This window comes from Mus musculus, chromosome 10 (assembly GCF_000001635.26).
Source record: "Mus musculus strain C57BL/6J chromosome 10, GRCm38.p6 C57BL/6J".
Taxonomy (NCBI): domain Eukaryota; kingdom Metazoa; phylum Chordata; class Mammalia; order Rodentia; family Muridae; genus Mus; species Mus musculus.
In genome coordinates, this window is record NC_000076.6 from 99,666,546 (window position 1) to 99,690,291 (window position 23,746).

Genomic DNA, 23,746 nt, shown 5'->3' on the forward strand with positions numbered 1-23,746 from the left:
AGGGATTACCTTCTTGTTTTTTCTAGGGCATTGTTCCCGTTCTTGTATTGGTTTTTTTCTGTTATTAACCTTTGAAGGGCTGGATTCGTGGAGAGATAATGTGTGAATTTGGTTTTGTCGTGGAATACTTTGGTTTCTCCATCTATGGTAATTGAGAGTTTGGCTGGGTATAGTAGCCTGGGCTGGAATTTGTGTTCTCTTAGTGTCTGTATAACATCTGTCCAGGCTCTTCTGGCTTTCATAGTCTCTGGTGAAAAATCTGGTGTAATTCTGATAGGCTTGCCTTTGTATGTTACTTGACCTTTTTCTCTTACCGCTTTTAGTATTCTATCTTTATTTAGTGCATTTGTTGTTCTCATTATTATGTGTCGGGAGGAATTTCTTTTCTGGTCCAGTCTATTTGGAGTTCTGTAGGCTTCTTGTATGTTCATAGGTATCTCTTTCTTTATATTTGGGAAGTTTTCTTCAATAATTTTGTTGAAGATGTTTGCTGGTCCTTTGAGTTGAAAATCTTCATTCTCATCCACTCCTATTATCCGTAGGTTTGGTCTTCTCATTGTGTCCTGGATTTCCTGGATATTTTGAGTTAGGATTTTCCATTTTCTTTGATTGTTGTGCCGATGTTCTCTATGGAATCTTCTGCACCTGAGATTTTCCATTTTCCATTTTCTTTGATTGTTGTGCCGATGTTCTCTATGGAATCTTCTGCACCTGAGATTCTCTCTTCCATCTCTTGTATTCTGTTGCTGATGCTCAAATCTATGGTTCCAGATTTCTTTCCTAGGGTTTCTATCTCCAGTGTTGCCTCACTTTGAGTTTTCTTTATTGTGTCTACTTCCCTTTTTAGGTCTAGTATGGTTTTGTTCATTTCCATCACCTGTTTGTATGTTTTTTCCTCTTTTTCTGTAAGGACTTCTACCTGTTTGATTGTGTTTTCCTGTTTTTCTTTAAGGACTTGTAACTCTTTAGCAGTGTTCTCCTGTATTTCTTTAAGTGATTTATTAAAGTCCTTCTTGATGTCCTCTACCATCATCATGAGATATGCTTTTAAATCTAGGTCTAGGTCTAGGTTTTCGGGTGTGTTGGGGTGCCCTGGACTGGGCGAAGTGGGAGTGCTGGGTTCTGATGATGGTGAGTGGTCTTGGTTCCTGTTAGTAGGATTCCTACGTTTACCTTTCGCCATCTGGTAATCTCTGGAGTTAGTAGTTATAGTTGACTCTGTTTAGAGATTGTTCTTCTGGTGATTCTGTTACCGTCTCTCAGCAGACCTGGGAGACAGATTCTCTCCTCTGAGTTTCAGTGCTCAGAGCACTCTCTGCTGGCAAGCTCTCTTACAGGGAAGGTGCGCAGATATCTTGTTTTTGGACCTCCTCCTGGTTGAAGAAGAAGGCCCAAAACAGGGCCTCTCTCGGAAGCTGTGTTGCTTTGGCAGTTCCCAGAAGCTGTCAGCTTCTGTGGTGCAGACTCTCACCTGTGCAGACAAAATTCCTAAGTTCCAGGGAGTCCTGGAACCAAGATGGCGACCGCTGCTGCTGAGGCTGAGGCCGCCTCCCAAGCCAGGCGGACACCTGTCCTCTGGTCCGGACGGTGGCCGGCTGTCTGCGGCCCGCCAAGGGTGCTGCCTCAGCGGCTCTGTGCTTCCACCTGGCCCAGAAGCTGTCCGGTTCTCTGGCGCACCCTCTAACCTGTTCAGACTAATTTCCTAGGTCCTGCGGAGTCCCGGAACCCAGGTGGTGACCTAAAATCCTAATCTTGTAAGCCTTATTAAATCTAAATCCTCCAGTGGCGAATCCTGAAGGATCTGCCATTGAAACCGGGACACATGCGTAGCTACTTGTCCTCATGCTATCCCCATCCAAAAAGTACCTAACTTTCTCCTGCTTCCTCTCTTCCTCCCTCCAACCTTGAAGTCCCACCTACTCGCCCAGTGATTGGCTCATTTATTCATTAGGGGATGGTTCACAAAGTCACCTGAGTACATGACTCATTCCTCCTTTGCAATCCCCCCCCAGCCCCCCCCCCCACAGGAAAGCAGAATTAGCATCAAAATAAAAGCAACCCCAGTGCCCACAACAGCCAAGTACCATTTTGTGGAAAAAACAGAGCAGGGAGGGTAGGAACTTCTCCAAAGTTCAATCTTGCTTATGTCGTCCCCACACAGGCTTATCTTTCATTGTTGGCTGCCTAATTGGTTCCTCTACCTGACATTTTCCCTCCCGGTCTGACAGCTCAGCTGAATTTCAAACATTTTAAAAATGTTTAAGCACAAAAGAAATTTTTAAATAGAAGTGGAGCAAAATTAAATATTTTAAGAGATCCAGGTAAGAAAGAATCAAAGAAAAACAGTATGGAATCAAAGAGGTAACAAAGGAAAATTTGAAAAGGAAAAAAAAAGCCATCAACATATCACAGAAGAACACTAAAAATAAAAGGATTTTGAAAATCTCTGGAGAGAAGACAGAATCTCTCAATAGTGATGCTAGTTTGGTAGGGGCTTCTCAGGAACCATAGTGAAGGCAGCAGAAAGTCAAAGTGCCATCCTTTGTAAAAGCAAAAGCCAACCATCCCCCAACACACCCAGAAAGTATCTGGTCAACTTATATCCCTAGACAAAAAGGCATTTTGGCAAATAAAAGTCAAGTGCTGTCATTAGACCCTCAGCATTCCACAGGCTGTTCTTTAGGCAGAGAGAGAGAGAGAGGGAGAGGGAGAGGGAGAGGGAGAGGGAGAGGGAGAGGGAGAGGGAGAGGGAGAGGGAGAGGGAGAGGGAGAGGGAGAGGGGGAGGGGGAGGGAGAGGGAGAGGGAGAGGGAGAGGGAGAGGGGAGAGGGGAGAGGGGAGAGGGGAGAGAGGAGAGAGAGAGAGCGCGCGCTGGAGAGAATTTTACAAATATAAAGAAAACAGATAAAGAAAAAGAATAGAAAGCAGTAAAAGAGTAAATATGTGCAATATTTCCCATGACTGAACAGTGCTGGCCCTCAGTGGAAGCACAGTTCCACTCCTCCCTGCATCTGAGCAAGGCAGTGCATCAGGACCCAAGGCTGAGTTCTCACCAAGGGAAACGAGCAGAAGTGGAGCTCTTCAGGAGGACCCAGACAAGTGGGACAGACTTGAAGCCACATTTTCTCTCTTCCATCTATGTGCTTAGAGGTCAAGTCACAAGCAGGTAAGTTTACAGATGAGTCCTGGGTAACTCAGACACTATGGTGTGTGTTTGATTATCAGACAGAGCTACCTAACCTGTATAACACTGAGGCATGAGTAAGATGTTAAAATTAGATTGGGTAGCCTCTAAAGAGTGTGGCCATTATCTTTGTTACCCTACTAAAATTACTGAGCAATATTGATGAATGAAACATAAACTTTAATTAAAATAAGAAGCAAGGTCCTTATAATATTCAGTCCAAGAATAAAAGTAGTATCTTTAGACTTTGAAAAGTCAACATTTATTTTCCAACATATAAATAAGATCCTGCAACTTCAAAAAACAAAACAAAACAAAACAAGAAAAATGAAATGTCAAAGGATTTAGTTTATCCAGAGAGTAAAAGAAACAACATTAATAAATGCAAGGTAATTACATAATATAAAATTGGACATAGAGACCCATAGAATGTGTTAGTTATTTTAAGAAATGCTTGATCCATGTAAAGAGGGTCTTTATACATCTGTTTGAAGATTTAGCACACACTTTAAAGAAGGGAGTGCCTTCCCCATACACAGAAAAGACAGATAGTGCTTAGGAGCAGAAGAATTTAAACTAAAACAACTGAAAAGAAATTAAAAACAGAAAGCAGAAGAAACACAAAGAGTGATTTTAATATAAGAAAATATTTAAAGGAAAAGCATTATTAGAGAAAAAATGTCAAAAAACTGAAAAATTTTTTTTTCAGTAATGAGCTTTGAACCTAAAGCCTCATAACCTCATGCAACCTGGAGATTTTCTACCACTGTCAGTCTTTTGTTTGTTTAAGACTAGATCTTGCCTCAAGGTGACTTTGAATTCACTCTGTTGCCTACACAGGCTTTGAACTTGCAGTCCTCCTGCCTCAGCCTCTGAAGTGGCTAGAATTAGAGGCCTATGGCACAAGTCCTGAGATATATTATAATACTCAAGGCTCAAGTGTTTTCAGCACTTCATGCAAAGGAAGAGACTTTTCCAATCACAACCAGGTATCCAGGAAAGGCAAAGAGGACCCAAGAAAAAGAAAGAAAACAACCAAAAAAAAAAAATCCGAAACAAAAAGCAAACCCACTTAAAGAGTAAACACGGGCAACATTTTCTAGCTTAAATAGTCAGTTCTGTGGATGTGCTAGTACACAGTGGGGCCACAGACAAGGCATCCACTACACACGCATCATTGTAGTTCCTTTATAAGGTGCCATGAAGGAAAATAAAAGATAAAGAGATACAAATATCATAACCAATGTCCTATGTCTAATAGACACTGAGTAGTGCCTATAAAAAACGGAAAGGTACAGTCTTCCTTTCTACTGTACTTGTGAAACTCATTAAAATTGATGCTGATTGGGTGCTAAAGGTAGTGTCAATGAATTTCACTGGTATGATACACACATATTTTTTCGCAAAACTATGAGAAAGTTAGATATCATGGGGCTAGAGAGTTGGCTCAGTGGCTAAGGGAACTTGTTGCTTTTCTAACAGATCTGAGTCTAATGGCCAGCACCCACATGGTTCTCACAACCATGTAGCGCCAGTTCTTGGGGATTCAACTCCCTTTTGACCTCTGTATGTACTTGTTCTTGTTTTTCTAAATTTCTCCGTGGTATCACTCAGTCATTTATCTGTGCTCTTTCTGACTGTTTAATGTAGGCACTTAGAGCTTCTCCTCACAGGCCTGCTTTCCATGCAGCCCACAGGCTGTGTTTGTTGTGTTTTCATTTAACTCTAGGAAAAGTTTTGGTTTTTTTTTTCTTAATTTCTTCCTTGATCTCGTCATCTTTTGGCAGTGAGTTGTTTAATCTCCATAGGCTTGTGTATTTCCTAGAGATTTGCTTGCTGTCAATTTTAAGTTTTACTGCAGTGTGGTTAGATAGGGTACAAAGGAGTGATTTTCATCTTTTTCAATTCGAAAGCTGTGCTTTGTGTCCCTAGGCCTGCTCTCATTCATAAAAGTGTCTGTGTACTGCTGGATAGATTATACATTCTTTGATTTGGGGTAAAATATTCTATAGATAATTGTTAAGTCCATTTGATGTATAATATTAATTAATTCTGATGGTTCTGTTCATTTTTTTCCACGTGATCTGTCTGTTGGAGAAAGTGGAATGTTGAAATCACCAAGTGTAGTAGATCATTACTAATCTGTGTATATATATATATATATATATATATATATATATATATATATATATATAAATAATTGGGTGCACCAGAATTTGGTACAAATATGTTTAGGATGGTAATGTCTTCTTGGTTAAATGTTTCTTTGATTATGATGAAGTATCATCCCTTCCTATGTTTTATATTTCAAAGGTTTGGTTTTATTATGATGTTTCACATTTTCTATATGTTCCTTTACTGTGGCTTTAAATTTTTTTGTATTCCTTCTTACTTGGCTGAGATCTTCTATTTTTATTCTTAAGACCTGACATTTGACCTTCTGTTTAATTTATTCTACTTATAAGACTTTCCTTTAGGTGTTCTTGTTGGGTTATTAGGTCTTTAAATCTCACCATCATTTCAGCTTGAGTCTTCTATAATGATTTTATCTCCTTATTAAATCCCATTCTCAAGTCCTGAATTGCCTTCATCATTTTTATCATCTTCTTTTGGGCAGTTTCATCACTGAGAAATTTATTCTCCTTAAGTAATTCTTTCTCCTTAATTTCATTAATCTGGATATGTCTGTGTGTCTTCTTTAGACTTCTTGAATTCTTTCATGAACTTTATAACTGTCTTTTATGTTATATTTCATGAGGTTGATTTAGTTCTTATTGTTAAACATTTCTACAATTCCAGTAGGTTTTGGAAAGGAGATGCTGGCTTGATCTTTCATATTGTTTATATTTTTTGCAATGAGATCTGGACATGTGAAATGTTTTTTCTTACCTCTAAATTTGATATGGGCAGAACAGGTACTGGCAGAAGAGAGGATGCTTTGGTGGGTGGGCCAAGAGATGGGAAATAGCTCACATAGAATGAAATTACGTAGACAGATGGGATTGGGCTGGTGTAGAGCATATGCCACTTGGTCTAAGTCTTGAGTGTTGAGGGAGATCTAGCTTGGTGGAAAGCTTGGAGGAGACATGTGAGAGGCCTGTGGGCAGCGGGATGGAGATGAAGTCCTGGAAGAAGCCTAGAAATTGGTTGCTCCACAGATATGGGTGGCTGGACAAAGCAGAACACTGGATATGAGACCCAAGCCAGACCTAATGATTCAGGAAGAGGGTGTGGATGGGGAGAACCAAGAAGCCTATGAGGCTAGACCCTGGAGAAAGATGTGGAAGATCTGGCTGGCTGGACATGTTGGATTCAATGCAGAAGGGACATGTGGTTGGTGACAGTTCTATATATATATTTTTATCCATTCATCAGGCAATAGATACTTATATAGGTCCCATTTCTTGGCTGCCATGAGTATTGTTATAGTGACTATAGGCATACCTTAACCTGGACATCTTTGTTGAAGCATTTAGCTTTTTTTTTTTTTTTTTTTTTTTTTACTTTTAATAAATACAAACGGTTCTCCTTTCATCTCTGTAATCCTTAAAACTCCTGGTTACTCTAATGTCTCTTTTCCCTGATCACACCACAGTCTAGCACTTTTCTGAGCTCCTCTGACAATTCAGGGGTCAGAGGATAGCAATAAACAAGTAGATGGTAACATTCTGTTTGGCGACTGCTTCTGAAGCCCTCCCTTAGTAAGTAGATAAAATATCTCCCTTTCAAGGCAATGCAGGTGTTAGTTTACTAAACATCGCGCCACACTGGGCCACAGGCCACCATTTTCCCAGCCTCTGGAAATAATATACAACTTGTATCGTCCTCAGTGTCAGCAGTCATGTTTTCAATTGTTTGTTATGTTCAACTGTATCTCCCTCTGAGATACCAATATCTTTGCTATAATAACAAATGAGCTCAAAAGTTTAGTCAGTCTTTCTTGCTTATGTAACAGAGCTTTGGAGCACCCACTGTTCTGTTAGAGCGGAGACTCTCAACCTGAAAGATCACCAGAAAACAAGATATTTACATTTTGACTCATAACTGTAGCAAAATTACAGTTATGAAGTAAAAATGAAAATAATTTATGGTAAGGGGTCCCCACAACCTGAGGAACTGTATTAAAGCATTAGGAAGGATGAGAGAACCATTGTGCCAGAGGCTTTGAGGGAGGTGATCTCTGCTCTGATATCTTTCCATCTTATGACTCAGGCTAAAAATCCCACACCTGTACTTCCAATTCATGTCTCTTAATGAGTCAGCCCTGATTGAAGGGAAGCGATCTGGCGCCTTGTCCCTTTGGCTCACATTCCATTATCCAAACCAATTTACACTGTTTAGGATGAAATTATCAGCATAGAATTACAAAAATTTTTATAAAGAAAGGTTACATAGATAACCACAAATAACAAAATGTAGTTCTCTATCCCTGCCCATCTTCACCACCTGAAGAAAAATATGTTACCCTCTAAAAGGAAAGAAAAAATTAAAAATAGTAGAAATAACCTTAGTAGAGGTTGCTTAGAGAGCAAGCATATGAAAGATGTTAACTTGACTAAATCATTTTAAAAAGAATCAATAAAGATGAGAAATAATTGGCAAACTGTTAAAATATGTTCAAAATAAAAAAGGAGTTTCTAACCAGGGATATGGCCAATATTGCAAGAAAATCATATGAAGAATTTAATGGGAAACAGTGGACAATGTAGAGGAATCTGTATCACTAGGAGGGCAGTTCCAACTACTCAGAAAGAATATGAATCCGTGATTGTTACTTTGTTACCTTAAAGACACCGATTAATATAAAAACATAAGATTCAGGAAGTTGAAAGAGGAGAGCCAGACAATTCCATGGGCAAATGTTACAAAAGTTTGAAGAAATAAATGCATTGATTATAAAAGAAATGTTGTAGAGAATAGAAACTGTGTATCATTTACAGTTTAGGCTCACTCGAGCAACACACGTCTTAGAACAATACTCCAGTGGTTTTGAACATAACAGAGTTAAGTGAGAGAGGTACAAATGATCTCCATGGGTGTATTAAAGCTTTGGATAAAGCTCAACATTGGTTGGAACCTGAGTAATGGCTCAGCAACTGAGTTGCTTTTGTGAAGAACCCAAGTTCAATTCCCAGCTTAAGTGGTGGCTTACAACTAACAGTCTGTCACTCTAGCTCAAAGGCATCTGATATTCTTCTGACTCCTGGAGGCACCAGGTAAGCTCGTGACACACAGGTATACACAGAGGCAAAGCACTCATACATGTAAGATGAGATAAATAATGTAAAAAAATTAATTCATCATTGATTACTGATTAAAAAACAGCTCAAATATCAGCAAAACGAGAACCTACCTAGGCATAGTAATCAGAAAAAATTTTATAGAGTATTGTAATTGCTTCCTCTAATAATGCAAATAGGACTGGCAGCGTAGCTGCTAGGCAGTGGTCAGGTTTGGAGAACAGCAAGGAAAGCAAAGGAGACAGAACATAATGACTACATGGAAAGGAAAAGTATTAGTTTTAACATAAAGATCCATAAAATTGCCAGATAAAATGTTAAAGCACTTAGCCTTTGAAGCAGAGACAACAAGGAAGCACAGCAACAGTGAGAACACACTGCTTATCCCTTAGGACACTGTAAGTTCCTAGAAATATGCGTAATACAATGTATCAGCATACAACAAACGCATAACCTTTTACTGAAAGACAAAAATAAAACTTCACGTGGACATTTCACTACAGTGACTCCAAATCTTCAATATAAACACGTAGATCCTGAATCTCAAGAGATAAACCATCGTGAAAGTTTGCAAATTGTAGTTTTATTTATTTATGTTTTATTTTCCAGTGCTGGTATTAAACGAAAGTCTCCCGAATGCTTCCAATCATTCTAGCATCTGCTATATTACATCCCTAGCTCGTTAGAAGTCCTTGATGGACAGATACAGAACGGCAGAGTGGTAGGATGTTATCGCCAAAGCAGACCTGAGGATCACGAAAAGAAGTGATCACGGAAAACCTCCGAGATATGCCAGGTGACATAACAGGTGAGGAAGGTTAAGAAATGATACATGGGTGTTGTGGGGCCTTGGTGTGTGTGTGTGTGTGTGTGTGTGTGTGTGTGTGTGTGTGATACTGTGTATATCTCTGTATAAGCAGGCATACGTTGTTTATTTACACACACATACATACACGTGAAGGCCAGAACAAAGCATTAGGCATCTTGGTTTATTGTTCTCAGCCTCCTTGAACAAGGGTCTCTTACTCAACCTGAAACTTGTCTTTTTTGACTAGGCTACTTGACCAGCAAGCTCTTAGGATCCTCTTGTCTCTGCCTTCCCAAGGAACTGGGGTTCTCTCGAGCATATACAGACATGGCTTTTCATAGGAAATACTCTAACCCACTGTATTATCTCCCTGTCCAGAGGATTTGTTTTCATTCTTTTAAAAAAATTTCTTTCAGTGTTTTTCTTTAAAAAATTGTCTAGTACTCGCGTTGTTTAATTCATCAAAGTACAGAGCAATCCTTGAGTAAACTGTTTCAGTATATTATTGCCTTGTTGGTGTTGAGGGGGAGTGAATTTATCCAAAAGATAATTGGTATTAGGTTTTAGTTTTATTATATGTCTAATTCTATAAAGGCAACCATAAACAGTGTTTGGTTTTCTAGGTGGCATAGCATTTTAAACCACAGCATGTGTGATAAACAAATGGACAATTCTTATATATGAATTAAAATAGCTATTACTGCATTGGGCAGTTTTATTTTTTTAAAAACCAGGTGGTTCTACCTTAAAAAATTAAACCACCAAGCTAGTAAGATTTTGCAATGGGTTCTAGGCTTGCCTAGAATGTAAGCCTATATTGTAGAATGATACAATGTAACTCCAGGCATTTGGGACAGGTACTGTAATGAGAGCCTATTATTGGGATCTAGCTTTGAATGGTCCTGGGCTTCCCATTTTAAGTAGAAGCTTGTATTAGTGGACAAAGTGTTTTATCTCCACTGACGGGAAACCTAAGAATAGCTGTTCTTTATGAGTCATGCAAACACATTCCAAAAGGGCTTTCTTCTCTTCAACATCTGTAGTAGCCTTTCCTGTCCTTTCTCACTACCTCAGCCCAGGTAGAGCTGGCAGGCAAGGGAGAATGGACAGTGGCTATTTTTACTCCATTGAATTTCAATAAAGGAAGACAAAATAATTCACAAGAACCAATAATATTCAGTTCTCAGTCTTCAGAGACAAAGTGTGGCCACGAGTGACCCTTGGGGACAGGAACTATACATAGAAGAGATCTTTTTCCAGCTTGTGGTTGGTGCCAATTTTCCCCCCAGTGTGGAGAATTCTGGCACCCCGGTTGGGCCCTCTTTTTGCTCTCTTTAGTGGGCATGATCATTACTGATTTGTAGAACACGTTTCTCCCTTGAGTACTATTCAACCTTACCTGGAAACTTCCTAATTTTGCTTTTTCATGAATTAGTCTAAGGTAGAAAGATGACATTTGGGGCTCTGAATATGACACAATGATATTGTGTTTATATATCTAAAATTAGGAGAAATTTAAAAAAATTCTATTAAAGATTGACCAGTTAAAAGCATTCCCGTTTCCATGACTCAGAGAAATGGAGAACTATAGTATGATATTTTGGGGGTGGGGAGGGGAGCTTTTGGCTGAGGAACTGGAAGAAGGAGTTGGAGGCAGGAGGTTGGCTCTCACTGAGTGGTGGGATTCACTACAAAACATAACTGTCCTTTGGTAGTGAAGCGATGTCTGATTTCTCTCTTCCCACAAACCGTTCTCTCTCACAAAACATTGCTCTCACCTTTACTTGCCGTTGAGCAGACAGACAGGATACAATATTGTGAGGCCCCATAGTGTAGGAGAAAGATATACCATTCTTAGTGTCTGTGCTTAAATCAGGGCAATAAAAAGAAAAGAGACAGAATGTACATGTGACAATTATAAAAGAAAACCCATATTTTAGAAAGGGTCAGCTTCTAGCTTTCTTGCACATATTCTTGAGCCAATAGAGATGTTTTCTCTGTGTGATACTCTGCCTGAGCTCACCATTAAAGGCTTAACAGTATTATTGCTAAGGATGAATGGCTTTGTAAGAACAGGGAAAATATATTAGTATATTTTCTAGCTGAGCATCTATGGCTTCGTGGCTTGACCTCAGAGGAAACAATCACGCCCATTCTAGTTGGGACATGGCACTTTTCTATATAGGCCTAGTCGATCAACAAATGCCCAGCATCCAATAGAGCAAACGAGTCAAAACAACCGCCTAACGAAGCCTCAAATTAAAGTGTTTTTTTTTTCCCTCTCGATATCCAGCATGGCAGAGCTAATGGAGGGCGAATTCTACAAAAATAGTTTAAACAGTGCCAGCTTTCCGAAGCAAGAGGAGGGTCCGTGGCCAGCATAGACCCTAAGGATTCACAGCTGCAGATGTCAATTGGAAGAGGTAATAACCTTTCTCAGCCCTACGAGCTGGCTCATTATTCTGCAGCAGACCTGTCTCTAATGAGAGACCTCTCAGATCCTGCGAAGGTGCCAAGAGGACAAGTACCTTCCATGGCAGTTTTTCTGGTTGCCATGATTTCATAACTGGCTTCAGTTTCTCTTTGTTGTGCGCATGTGCAGCAAGGCAGCAGGAGAAAGCAAGAATACACCCGCAGAGCTTTTGATGGGACCGGCTTTTTTCCTTTCTCGGAGCTTATTTCTGCTGCCATCTGTATCAAAATAACGTTTTTACACTCCATTTGAATACATGCTGGCTACTTAGCCTTCTTCATTTATTTTAAAGCTCCTGTTATCTACCTCCGCTGTTTCCAACCGAATACATATTTTCCTGAAAGCTTTCATTCTTTTTACTTCCCCAGGTGTCTATTTCACTTTCTGCTTTGCTTTGTACTTACACCATCGGAGGGTATGGGGGAAATATTTACATTTGTAGGATTATTTAGCTTTAGTTATTTTAGGCATAGGTTAGTTAAACCTATCTTATAGGTGACTCTACCTTTCCAGAGCTCTGAAATTTGAAAATTGCTTGAAAGTGGAATATTATTCTGGTGTGTGTGTGTGCCTGTAGCTCTTATAAAAATTTTTGGGGAAAGGTTGTCTTTGGAAAAAACAATCAGTCCTGAAAGATTATAAATATGTCACGGAGGTGTGATTTAAAAGTAAAAAAAAAAAAAAAAACAAAAAAAAACAAACCAAAAACCAAAAAACAACCACCCCCCAAAAACCCAAAACCAACCAACCAACCAACCAACCAAATAAAACAACAACAACAACAACAACAAAAAGCATGCGATTTCTAATTATCTCTCAAGGGAGATATTATTATCTTATGAAAAATATTAACATTGTCACCTAGTCGTCTCAGTTAAGGGCTTGGTTAAGCAAGCTGCATTTTGTCTTCTATAACAGCTGGAAGACATGACATTTCAAGTGCAAAACAAACACCCCTTCCCAAACAGCAGCAGATTTATTCCAGTCTCAATGGAAGATGGATGATGGATTCATGAAGAGATATCGTTTCCTATGCCAGCTGTCATCCTTTCAGAATGGCATTTGCATCAAACTGTACCTAGAAGGTGAATGAGATTGTGAGTTGTAGGTGCAGAGTGTATCTGCCTATTACTATGAAGGGAACTATTCCATCTTGTGTAATAGTTACTTCTTGAGTATCTACTGAACTCTTCCCAAGAATAAAATATCTAAACTGCAGGTTTAACTCAGTGGTAGAAGACTGAGCAAATACTGAGCATGTAGCAGGCCTCATGTCTGATGCTCCACACTACATAAACAAACAAGCAAGCAAATGAACAAACAAATAAACCAGCAAGCAAATGGAGTTTTCTCATCGAGGAGTTGTGTCTATTGGAAGGGAACAAATTAAAAATGTCTATTTGTAGCGTTACTCTGCAATAAAAGAGTGTCTTTGACTATCACCAGTACCACAAGAAACAAAGAAAAAAAAGCATCATATTAGAAGCATTCTAAAATTATAACAAAGGAGATCATCTAAATAGTTGCTATGCCCTGAACATAGAATTTGAAGCAACTTAACCTCTTTCACCCTCTTTAATTTCTTTTATCAAAGTATGGTTTGATTATGGTGTCTACTTAAGAAGCCAAACTTCTTTAAAAAAAAAATCAAGTACACTGCTCAAATCTACACAACTAGAAAGAAGCAGAGCAGAAAAGAATTTGAGCTTTGTATCTCATTCGATTTGGGAGACTTTGTCCTCAAATACCATGACGCACCCCTGCTCTCCGACAAGGACAACAGTTAGTATTTACTGTGCAAAGTAACCGAGTCGATTACACTCTACCACTAAATCCATGTAGAGTGTAAGCAGTTTATCTTCTAAGCAAGGTTTTGTGGTGATTAAGGAGTGGACACAAAGCTTGAGCCTCTCCTCCGCATGAAGAGATGGCAGGGCTGGCTAGCTCAGCTGTTGAATAGCAGCAGCCTTGGGCCTTGTCAGGTTTAGGGAGCAGTGGCTGTCAGCAGGAGGATACCCAAGTGTTTGGAGACTGAGAAAGGGCCAAGATAGCCAGCTATCTTGATAAGACACAAGAAAACAGGGAGTTGTTTATGCAGCAAAGTTTCAGGGCAAGTAGGAGGAGGGGGAGATTAAAGCTTTTGGCCTTGAATATGAGGGACACCTTTCCTTTTCCTTTCTTTTTATTCATTTATTTATTTAGTCACTTTATGTCCCAATCGCAACACCCCCCCCCCTCTCCTCCCAGTTCCACCCTCACATGCCCCTTCCCCCCTCCCTTCTCTTTAGGGTTGGTGCCATGGGTACCAACTAGTGCATCAAACAACAGGACTAGGTACATCCTCTTCCACTGAGGCCAGACAAGGCAGCCCAGTCAGGGGAAAGAGATTCAAAGGCAGGCAACAGAGTCAGGGACAGGTCTTGCTTCAGTTGTTAGGGGACTCCCATGAAGACCAAGTTGCACCTTTGCTACATATGTGTAGGGCTAACCTTTCCTCTTAAGACAAATGGGTGGGACAGACGAGACACAGCAAAATGACAGCTCCTTATAAATGAGAACACATATGTATGTTCTTAACTCTTTGCATGGGATAAATGGAGTCCACACCTCCATATTTCAGCTTTGATGTTAGCTTCCACAAGATCAGGGGTTTTTTGATTGTACCACATCACTGGGATTTTAGTTGGCTTTACACAGATTTAAAAAGCATTCATCATATTCCATTATGGAAGTCTTGGCCAAGTTGCCTCGTCAAAAGGGCTTTCTGATGTTTAAATATTGAATGCCCACAGAAAAACTAGGTCCACAGTTCTTTAGAGACTGAGTCATGAGTTGTTATTCACGAGTAAATACACAATGTGTTTTGAAGAAATAGAGTAAGCTAACTAATTAGCTGCAGTTGGTAATTTAGATCCATGGGCAGCTGGAGGTGACAAACCATTGCTTCATAATTAATTGACTTAGATCATTTTAAAATTAATTAGTTGAGAGGTGCAGCTGGGCAGTGATTGATGCGCAGGAGGCCCTTGGTACTCCCACCAGAGATCAAGGTCAAGCGAGTGTGGCAATTTCACCTTTCACCTTCCTGGTCAGCAGTAATTCAAGCAGCCAATTATTGCTGATAAGCTTGCTAACTGTCTTCTCCAGGTTCTCCTGACGCTGGCAGGAAATCCGCAGAATCTGGGTTTTCTAAATATTGATCTATCCTAATTATAGCCTGATTATTCTGAAATTAAGAAAAAAATGAACATACACCATTATTGAGTGATCAATACCCCTAGGATCCATAGTTAAGTCATTTATTTAGTTCTTTATTTCTTTTCTCCAAGAAGCTCTCTGAGGATTAGATGTTCAACAAGAAGGCATAGTGTGATGGATGGATGGATGGAGTCAAGATGGATATGTCGGACATCCCGGAGTTAGACTCCAGCCCAACTCCTAACTGCTGTAGGGCTTTGTGCCAAGTTCATAACATCTTTCTCTGTTTCTTTATCTGAAAACAACAATTTTCCTAGCACCGTCCTCACAAAGGGCCTGCACAGATCCAACTACTTAGGCTACACAGCATTTAAAATGAAAATAGGTTGTCACAATGCTAACATTCCTTTTTTTCCCCTCCTCTCCACATGCCAATCCTGAAGTATAATTTGAGTATCTAAATGCTTCGGAAGAATTTGTGTATGCTGACTGCAGTAGCTGTCCCAAGAATGTTGTTTGACAGATGAGGGCACTGGAATGTGGGAGTATGGGTAACTTGCCTAAAGTGACCCAGTTATGCACGTAGGAACCACAATTTACCCTAAAAAACTCTAGATTTGAAAGCAGGGCTTTAGGCACTCTACCGTGGCTGCTCAGTTCTCCTTTCTTTGTCTGCACTGGGGCTGTACTGAGTAAAATGCAGAACCAGGAGGAGGGAGCATGTTTTGTCTGCCTGCCTGCCTGTCTGTTGAAGTGAAAACCTATTCAGCCATAGATGTTCAATATTAACAACAAACATGGCCTCTTCTGAGATGCCTTTCTTGCTGTGGCATGCGCGCCTACCTCTTTTATAAAACATAAGGATCTGTCAGTCTAGTAACTGACAAACATTCACAGGTCCTCAGTAGCATCCATGCTTTCCCGTCCCTCAAAGTATCTGAAAGGAAGATGGGAGATTTGAACCTTATAAAGAAAAAATAATAATTTAATGCCAGTTAGTCAGAATGATGTTTGGAGGTGATGCATGGAATGAATCAATATACCGCTTCATCTCAGCTGGTTGCAGATGAGACATCAATCCTCAGAGGCAGCCAGACGTGCCATGGTAATCAGAAATGGTGCATCACGTGGGATAAATAGCAAATACAGAGGGCTTTCTGGGAGATCCAGCTCGCTGCATTTAAGGGATGAAAAGAAAGAGATATGACCGAGAGTAACAATTTTACATTAGTTATAGCTAAGCGCTGTGCATTTATGTAATGTATCTCTGTAAAGCGCGAATTGTTAAGGGTTGGAGTAGGTCCCATGTATCTTTGTTCCCCCACATTTAATACATTTCCAATACTAGTTTGGGTGCTAAATGCCTGGATAAGTTGTTGGCACATTGAACTCTTTTCCAAGATCTCTTATTTTTCTTCCCTCTTTCCCTTTGAATCTTTTTTTACTCTTCTGCAATAATTTCATTTCTAGTTTTTCTCTCTAGTTCTCTTTCCACCTTTGCTCCCACTTTTATTTTTCTTATTCTTTGATTTCTTGCTGCCCCAGGAAGCTTCTCCTGAGCTGCAGGATTGTAGAAGGTCACAGGACTTGGGCAGGGCGTAGAGCCTCTCTCTCTACCTCAGACATCTCTTGCTTTATTTCACTCTCTACCTTCTTTCACCGATCCTGAATAATTCCTCAGAGTTTGGGGGTCAGGCACCTCAACTGAAAATGTAGCCCAGTGCTGAGATCTCCTTTGGAAAATGAACGGTAGCCAGTTCTCTTTTAAGTGGTTATTCTGAGTGCTGGCTTTCCAAGAGGAGGGGATGATAAGTCTCTTTCATGTCTGAGGCTCACCCAGGGAGAAATTTTATTGCTTGATTACTCTTAAAGAATGAAGTTAAAGAAATTTTTAGGGAAAAAAAAGCAGAAAGGAATGACCAATTTTAATAGTTTAACTATAAAGGATTTCCACACTTCTGGCTTTTTTTTTCTCTCCTGATAGAGAAAAGAAGCCATACCTAGGCCTTTGTCTTGCCAGGCAGCTTTCATCTGCTCCCCAGGACTGTACCGTGCTATTCAGGAGGAAGGATAACAGAGGGTGAGCTCAAACCTCCCTGGGTGCCTTAAAGGCCATCTCTTTTAGTAGCTAATCGACTGAACAGACAAATTCACAAACTGTGGTTGTATAGAATTTAATCAGCTCCCCTCCCGTTTATTCTTCTTGTCTCTCAGAAAGTAGGTTTCACCTCCAAAGAGCTTGGAATCAATTCTGAAATATATAAGATCAGCTTTTTCCTGCCTGCGATTGTTCTTGAGATGCCAGCCAGTGACCTAATTCCCCGTCTCTTCTTCCAGACTCTGCAGGGATTTCAGCAAAGCCACCTTCATCCCTCAACTGCAAACATAACCCAGTGAGATGACCTTTTGCTGCAAAAGAAAACCTGAGGCTCCCTCTGAATGAAGCTGTTATTTTTTTTAACAAAGCATTTGCTTTAGACAGTAGTTATAGAATGCGTATAATACTGGTAATTATTCAAGAGGGTGTAAGGACTACCTTATCAGTGTGATGGTAGGGTAGCTTGTGCTTGGCTCAGGAGGAATATTCCCGAGTCAATTGCTTCTAATGCTACTTTTGAGATGTGTCGTCTTTGAAGAGGTGAAGAATACATCTTCTGTGTTTTCACATATTAAGTGGGGGAAGATGGTCCCATGATAAAGAGCTTGGAGGAGGGTTCAAACAGATAGAACCAAGTATGCACAGAACATAGTGTCCACTCAACATAAACACCCAACGAATGGTGGCAAATACTTTGGCCAGTTGAGTAGAGGATAGAACGTGAAGAGATGGAATATCACACATTTCTGGTTTCAGCCATACTGGGACAGATTGGATATTTTTGCCTGGGTTACTCTCCAGTGAGGCTGTGCCGACTGATGCTCAGGTACTCCTAGGATACATAGAATTTCTTAACCGAGTGCAAAACTTTCTTATTGGACAATGATAGTACCAGGGAATATAAGTAATTTAGAATGTCAAAGATTATCCAGATGGACATTAACAATAAAAGTACCTGGGAAATTGATTTTGGGGGTAGGTGGGTGATAAGCCTCAAAATTATTTTCACCTCTTTAGAAAAAGACGTAGAGCTATTAAGCAGAGCAGGTGCATCTCACTCCTTTTTTCTTCAGAGATTTTGGTACAGCACACAACATAGCACTCGTACTGGTGCTAATGATGCTGGACACAGATGATGAGCAACTTCTCATGGGGGAGAAGAGGAACATGGCATATCAGGCAGACAATGGAATAGTTATGGTGATGTGCTTGAAGGTGTGGGCTCTGGAGAGAGAATGTCTGCATTTGAATGTGGGGGTCCCTGTTTACCAGCTATTGGATAATTCATTTTAATCTCCATGCATTTTAATTTTCGCAGCTTTTAGATGTGGGCTGAGCATCCTTTCCAAGACTGTATGAGCTCAGGTGCTCAGTGAATGGTTACTTTTGTTACTATCAAAGGTTAATTTCATTTTATATGGCCTTTTGGGGTGGGGGGAGCAGCCATTTCTTCCTGATCCAGGCTTTGGACAATAGCTTTACCTAGAATAACAAAATACGTTTAGTTTCTAAGATATTTGTTTTAGTTGCTAAGTTGAAAGGCACTCTTTAGGTTTCTCAAAGGAACTTTATTTTTAGAAGCACAAGTGGAATAATGTGAAAACTGGAGGACTTTATGCAATAGACCTTACTACTTATATCCCCAAGTGTTACAAAGACCAACCCTAGAAGTTCTCATGTTAGTTGTTAGCACCACCTGCTAGTTAATGTATATGACCAAATATCAAGCTTCAAGACCATTTCAGCCTCTGCCACCGACTAGCAAGTCACCTTACCTCACTTAACCTCTTTCTCCCAGCTTTCAAATTAGGATAATAGGGTATTTCTACCCACATAGGGGTGATGGGTAGCTCAGCTAATTGATGTTTGCAATATGCTAGGAGATAAAAGGCGCTATGGAGATGTAACCTGCATTAATAGGAGAACAAAGCAGGATTTTAAGAATCATGGGAGGTATAACAGAACTAATAGATACATTGGGCAACAGAACCTGGAAGACAAGGAGGCTGTAACACTGAATCATCATATCTATTCTAGGTTTTGAAAAGCCCATTCAAAGAACGTATCTCTTTATATTTAACAGCTAATTTCTCTGTGTCATAACACCTTCTATCTTTTTCCAAACACACTGGTTTTAAAGAAGGTAGGTGAATATCACAACCAACGTCCAGGCATTCTACTTTTTGCTGAACCATGACCTCCATAACCATGAGGCATTTGCTCTAGATCAAAGACCACAGCTTATCTAGAAAAACTAGTAGCTAGATGCCCTTATTTGTAAAGAGATGATTTTAAAACTTTACTTTTCTCCATCCCAACTTTCAGTGCAGTTCCAGTCAGCAGCCTGGTTCACCTGTCAGTGTTCCCAGTAATAAAAACTGACTTGATCAAAGCGACCGGTTCCCATTTTGTCATTAGACCTAATACCTGTGTCCAAGCCATCTGGTTTGACAGCCATAATAGTTGAAATATTTTCCCTTGCAGACCCCAGAAATGCCCCTTGGGGCAAATAAGCATTTGGCAGCCCGAGGAAATATCAGTAGACAAGGACGTTTCCTGCTTGCTCTTTCTGAGGTCGCATGCAGAGGAGTGAGAGCAAAGGGTAGGGACACCTGCTGTTTACTTGACAGATTTATAGAGGCTTTTCAATGGGACATACAATTTTCAAGGCCCCAAAGAATTTTATCTCATTTCTTTCTCTAGCCCAGCAAATAATGAAATAACATGTTGCTATTCACCTGCATATGTCAGTAACCTTGAGGAGTTTTAAAATTTTGCAGAAATTAAAAAGAAAGAAAGAAAGAAAAAATTGCCATTCACACAAAAATGCCTTTTTCTTTTCTTTCTCTTCTTCTCCTTCCCCTCCCCTTGCCCCTTCTTCTTTCTTCTTTATCCCTTCTTCTTTTCTCCTCCTCCTCCTCCTTCTTCTTCCCTTGAGGAATACATTTCTCCACCTTTCTTACTGCCTTTATGGGAGTTTTTAACTGACTATATATATTCTACAAGAGCTCAGAAGGACCACAAATTGGGGTCTGAGGAGACAAGAAACAAACAAACAAACACCAGACATTCCATCCTTTAACAATGTAGCCTTGATTGCCTTGGTACATAGTGCCTTTCCATGGAGTCATAAATTAGCATTCAATGGCATCTTGGGGTTTCCACCAAAGTTGTAATTTGCATGTTAGCCATTGACTTGCATCAATACATGTGAATCTCTTAGCATTGCACAGATCACACTAAATTCAGTGATCAACTGAACAGCAAGCATTTGAGCATCTTGCTTCCTTGCATTTTTGCCCTGAAAAAGTTGGGATTTGTGAGAACTTCAAACCTACTGACTTTTTCACTAAAGTCATTTGAGGTGAATGTCAGGGAAGGAACTTGAGAGACCCAGAAGGGCAAAAAGAAGGGAGTTTGGGGTTGTCTTATTTCCCTTCAATAGTGCACGGTATCTTGAGTTTGTTTTTGAATTCTGCTCCAGGAAAAGAGCCTGCCAAATTCATACATGAGATCTCAAGTTTGCCACAAGGACTCCAGTCATTTCCAAATTCTTGAAACAATAAGCTATAAATAGCCCCAACAATGTCAGGATTGTATTGGTTTCCGCCTAATGTCCTCTGGCTGAGGGCCTTGCTCCTAATCCTTAGGTGGAAAGCAGAGATTCCGTCTGAGCTGCAGGTCGATCCATGGCCTTTTCCAAGATTAGCTGAAAAGGCAGCTTGCAGGAAGTAGGTGTCCTAGCCAGGCACTCGTTGTGGGGTTTCTGAATTATTTATTGTGTAAGAAGGCTCTTGGCTTTAAGCACAGGGAATATAGTTTCCCAGGACACAGGCTTAAAAATAGATGCCTGTCCTTTTTCCCTTCACAGTATTTATGTGCAACCAAATTATCCTTCCCCCCTCTCCCTCACTCCAGGTCCATATTCTCTTCACTTCCAGTGGCAGAGGACGCTATTGCTTAGTTTCTTCTTATTAGGGGTTTCTCTTAAGCTGGCTCACTTCTCCAGGGGAAAAGATTTTTGCAATGGGCAATGCAGAATGACATCCACAAATTCCCTGTGATTCATCTCAGTAGTATTTCAAATGGTAACCCTCCCTCCAAAATTATCATTGCATTTAAGCGGAGACACATAACTGGAAGATTGATTTTGACTAGGCACATGGTTCATGGTGTTTTCATGTTCCCAAAGAGTGCCTTGATGATACATTAATTACTGCTTTCATCTAGATGGGTCCATCTTTAATTGCTACACCCTTCATCCAACCAAGTTAAGGATTCCTAGGGTGAGGACTATATGGTGGAAATCCTAACTGCCCTTCACTTCTTTGATTCTGCTCAACTTGTACATTGTCTGGATGTTGGCTGCTAGGACTTAGCATGAATCTTGGAAGAAACACCATTATATAACAAAAACAATGGGAGTTGTGCAGAGTATGCCCATAGCAAACACTTGATCTTTGCAGGAGCATTAAGGAAAAAAAATCCTGTGAAGTGATTCCCCCCACTTCTTTTGGAAAGGAAAAATTCATTTGTAATCTGTTCAATAACTCAAGCAAAGGTCTATATCTTTGCATAACTTCAATCTTGTCTGTTCAGGCAAATATTCCAATGTGTGTTCACATAGCACACTATATATTGTGCTACATGCTAGAATGAGAAAGATGCATTGAGAATCCTAAGGTCTTAAGATAGCTGACCATAAATATATATCATTTAAATATGCCATGTGTATTTCTAGGGGGTGTACCTTAAATTGCTGAGCTCATAGTCTGATCTTGTCTGTGAATGGGAACTAGTCAAGTAAATATTTGCTTTTGTCAGGTGAGCTATTTGCTCTATTTCCAGACATTATTGCCTAAAAGACAAGGTGAGTTAAATGTCTTACTATTTCATTGGAAGTTTTCTTTGGGTATGGAGATCTGAATGATAAAGCTAGTTAAAGGAAACTATGAATTTCCTGACTTTCAATTTCAAGGTAGGTTCAGCACTAACCAAGAGCAGTGGTTCTCATCCTTCCTAATACTGTAACCCTTCAATATAGTTCCTCATGTTGTGGTGACGCTCCAACCATAAAACTATCTGTGTTACTTCTCCATAATTGTAACTTTGCTACTGGTATGAATTGTAATGTAAGTCTCTGTGTTTTCCGATGGTCTTAGGCTACCCAGGTGAAATGGCCATTCCATCCCCACAGACTGAGATGCAGAATAAGAGGATGTGCTGTCTGGATCCCACCAGGACTTTATCCAGAATACTCTAATGGTACTCTAAGGTCAACAACATTCTGAATCAGATGATAAATTATTCAAGTTTTAGAGGTGGCATCGACTCTGTGTCAATGCTGACATATCAATGAAGACATACCTCAAGTCGTTCTAGTTTGAAGCAGCCAGCTGCAGATACAATGTAAGAAGTGTGCATGACTTGTATCTAGCCAAACTTTATAAAAATCAGAAAAGAGCTGGACTTGGAGGCTGTGCCATTAGTTTGCTCAGGCTACAGCAGTAGATGGACGAATCCGATATTGCCTGCAGCTAAGTGCATTTAACAGTTTTAACTGCCAGAACTTCAGAAGTTGAGTAGAGCTCCAACAGATTTTCTTAGACTCTTTGTATTACACACCTGATTTTCATAAAATCCCGTACAAAGAGTGATGATGGAAAGAACCGAACTTGGCTCCAGCTCTATGAAGCTTTCGGGGCACATATATCCTTGTGAATACACAAGGAGCCAGGCAGCTTCCCGAAAATGATTTGTTTTGGTTAGAATGGAGAGAAGCCCGAGGAAAAGAAGGTCCAGCGACAGGTCCAAAGTGGGATCCAGCTCAAGGGGAGGTCCCAAGGCCTCACGCTATCACTGAAGCTATGGTGCGCTCACAAAAAGGAACCTATCATGACTGTCCTTTGAAAGACCCAACAAGCAGCAGCTGAAAGAGTCAGAAGCAGATATTTACAACCAACCAATGGACAGAAGCTGCTGACCTCTGTGGTTGAATTAGGGGAAAGCTGGAAGACGATGAGGAGGAGGGAGACCCTGTAGGAGGACCAGCAGTCTCAATTAACCTAGACCCTTGAGATCTCTCATATACTGGACCACCAAACAGGCAGCATATATCAGCTGATATGAAGCCTCCAACACATATAGAGCAGAGGACTACCAGGTCTGGGTTTAGTCAGGAAAGATACACCTAACCCTCAAGAGACTTGTGTCCCAGGGAATTTAGAGGTCTGGTGGGATGGGGATTGGGAGTATCCTCATGGAGACAACGGGGCTGGGAGAAGGTATTGGATGTGGAACAGTCAGAGGGTAGATCAGAAGGGGAATAAAATCTGGAGTTTAAAATTTAAAAAATTATTAAAAAATACCAAAAAATTCTCTAAAAAAATACAGATTGAATAGAAAAAAGAAAAGAAAAGAAAGTAGTGAAGTCAGAATAAGCTATGCATGTGTTGAATAAGGCCTCTTTCCTTTCTCATCACACTTGCTTTGATTGGTGATGATCCTTATAAATGATTTATTTATTCTAGCTCGTCCATACAAAAGACACAAAATCTTGGTATTTTATCTACAAGCTGGAAGCCTAGTTTGGGCAGGTTTTGAGCTATCCTAACCTACATCCCAGCCATATGCACCTTGTTCCTTGCTGTTCGAGTCTTTCCCAGGTTATTTCTGTTTCATCAGCCTGTCCTCAGGGTCCACATCTCCTGGCCATGTGCTTAGGGCCCCTCTCCTCTCGTGGTGGT

At 40.2% G+C, this 23,746-nt stretch overlaps 1 long non-coding RNA gene across 1 annotated transcript in view; it reads left to right on the forward strand.

Annotated features, from left to right (window-relative positions):
* The window catches only part of Gm35101, a 31,248-nt gene that overhangs the window by 5,779 nt on the left and 1,723 nt on the right, over window positions 1-23,746 (forward strand). Inside the window, exons 2-4 of the long non-coding RNA XR_380741.2 lie at window positions 2,969-3,165; window positions 9,033-9,231; window positions 11,525-11,654. This is a non-coding gene — a long non-coding RNA (predicted gene, 35101). The remainder of the gene's footprint in view (window positions 1-2,968; window positions 3,166-9,032; window positions 9,232-11,524; window positions 11,655-23,746) is intronic.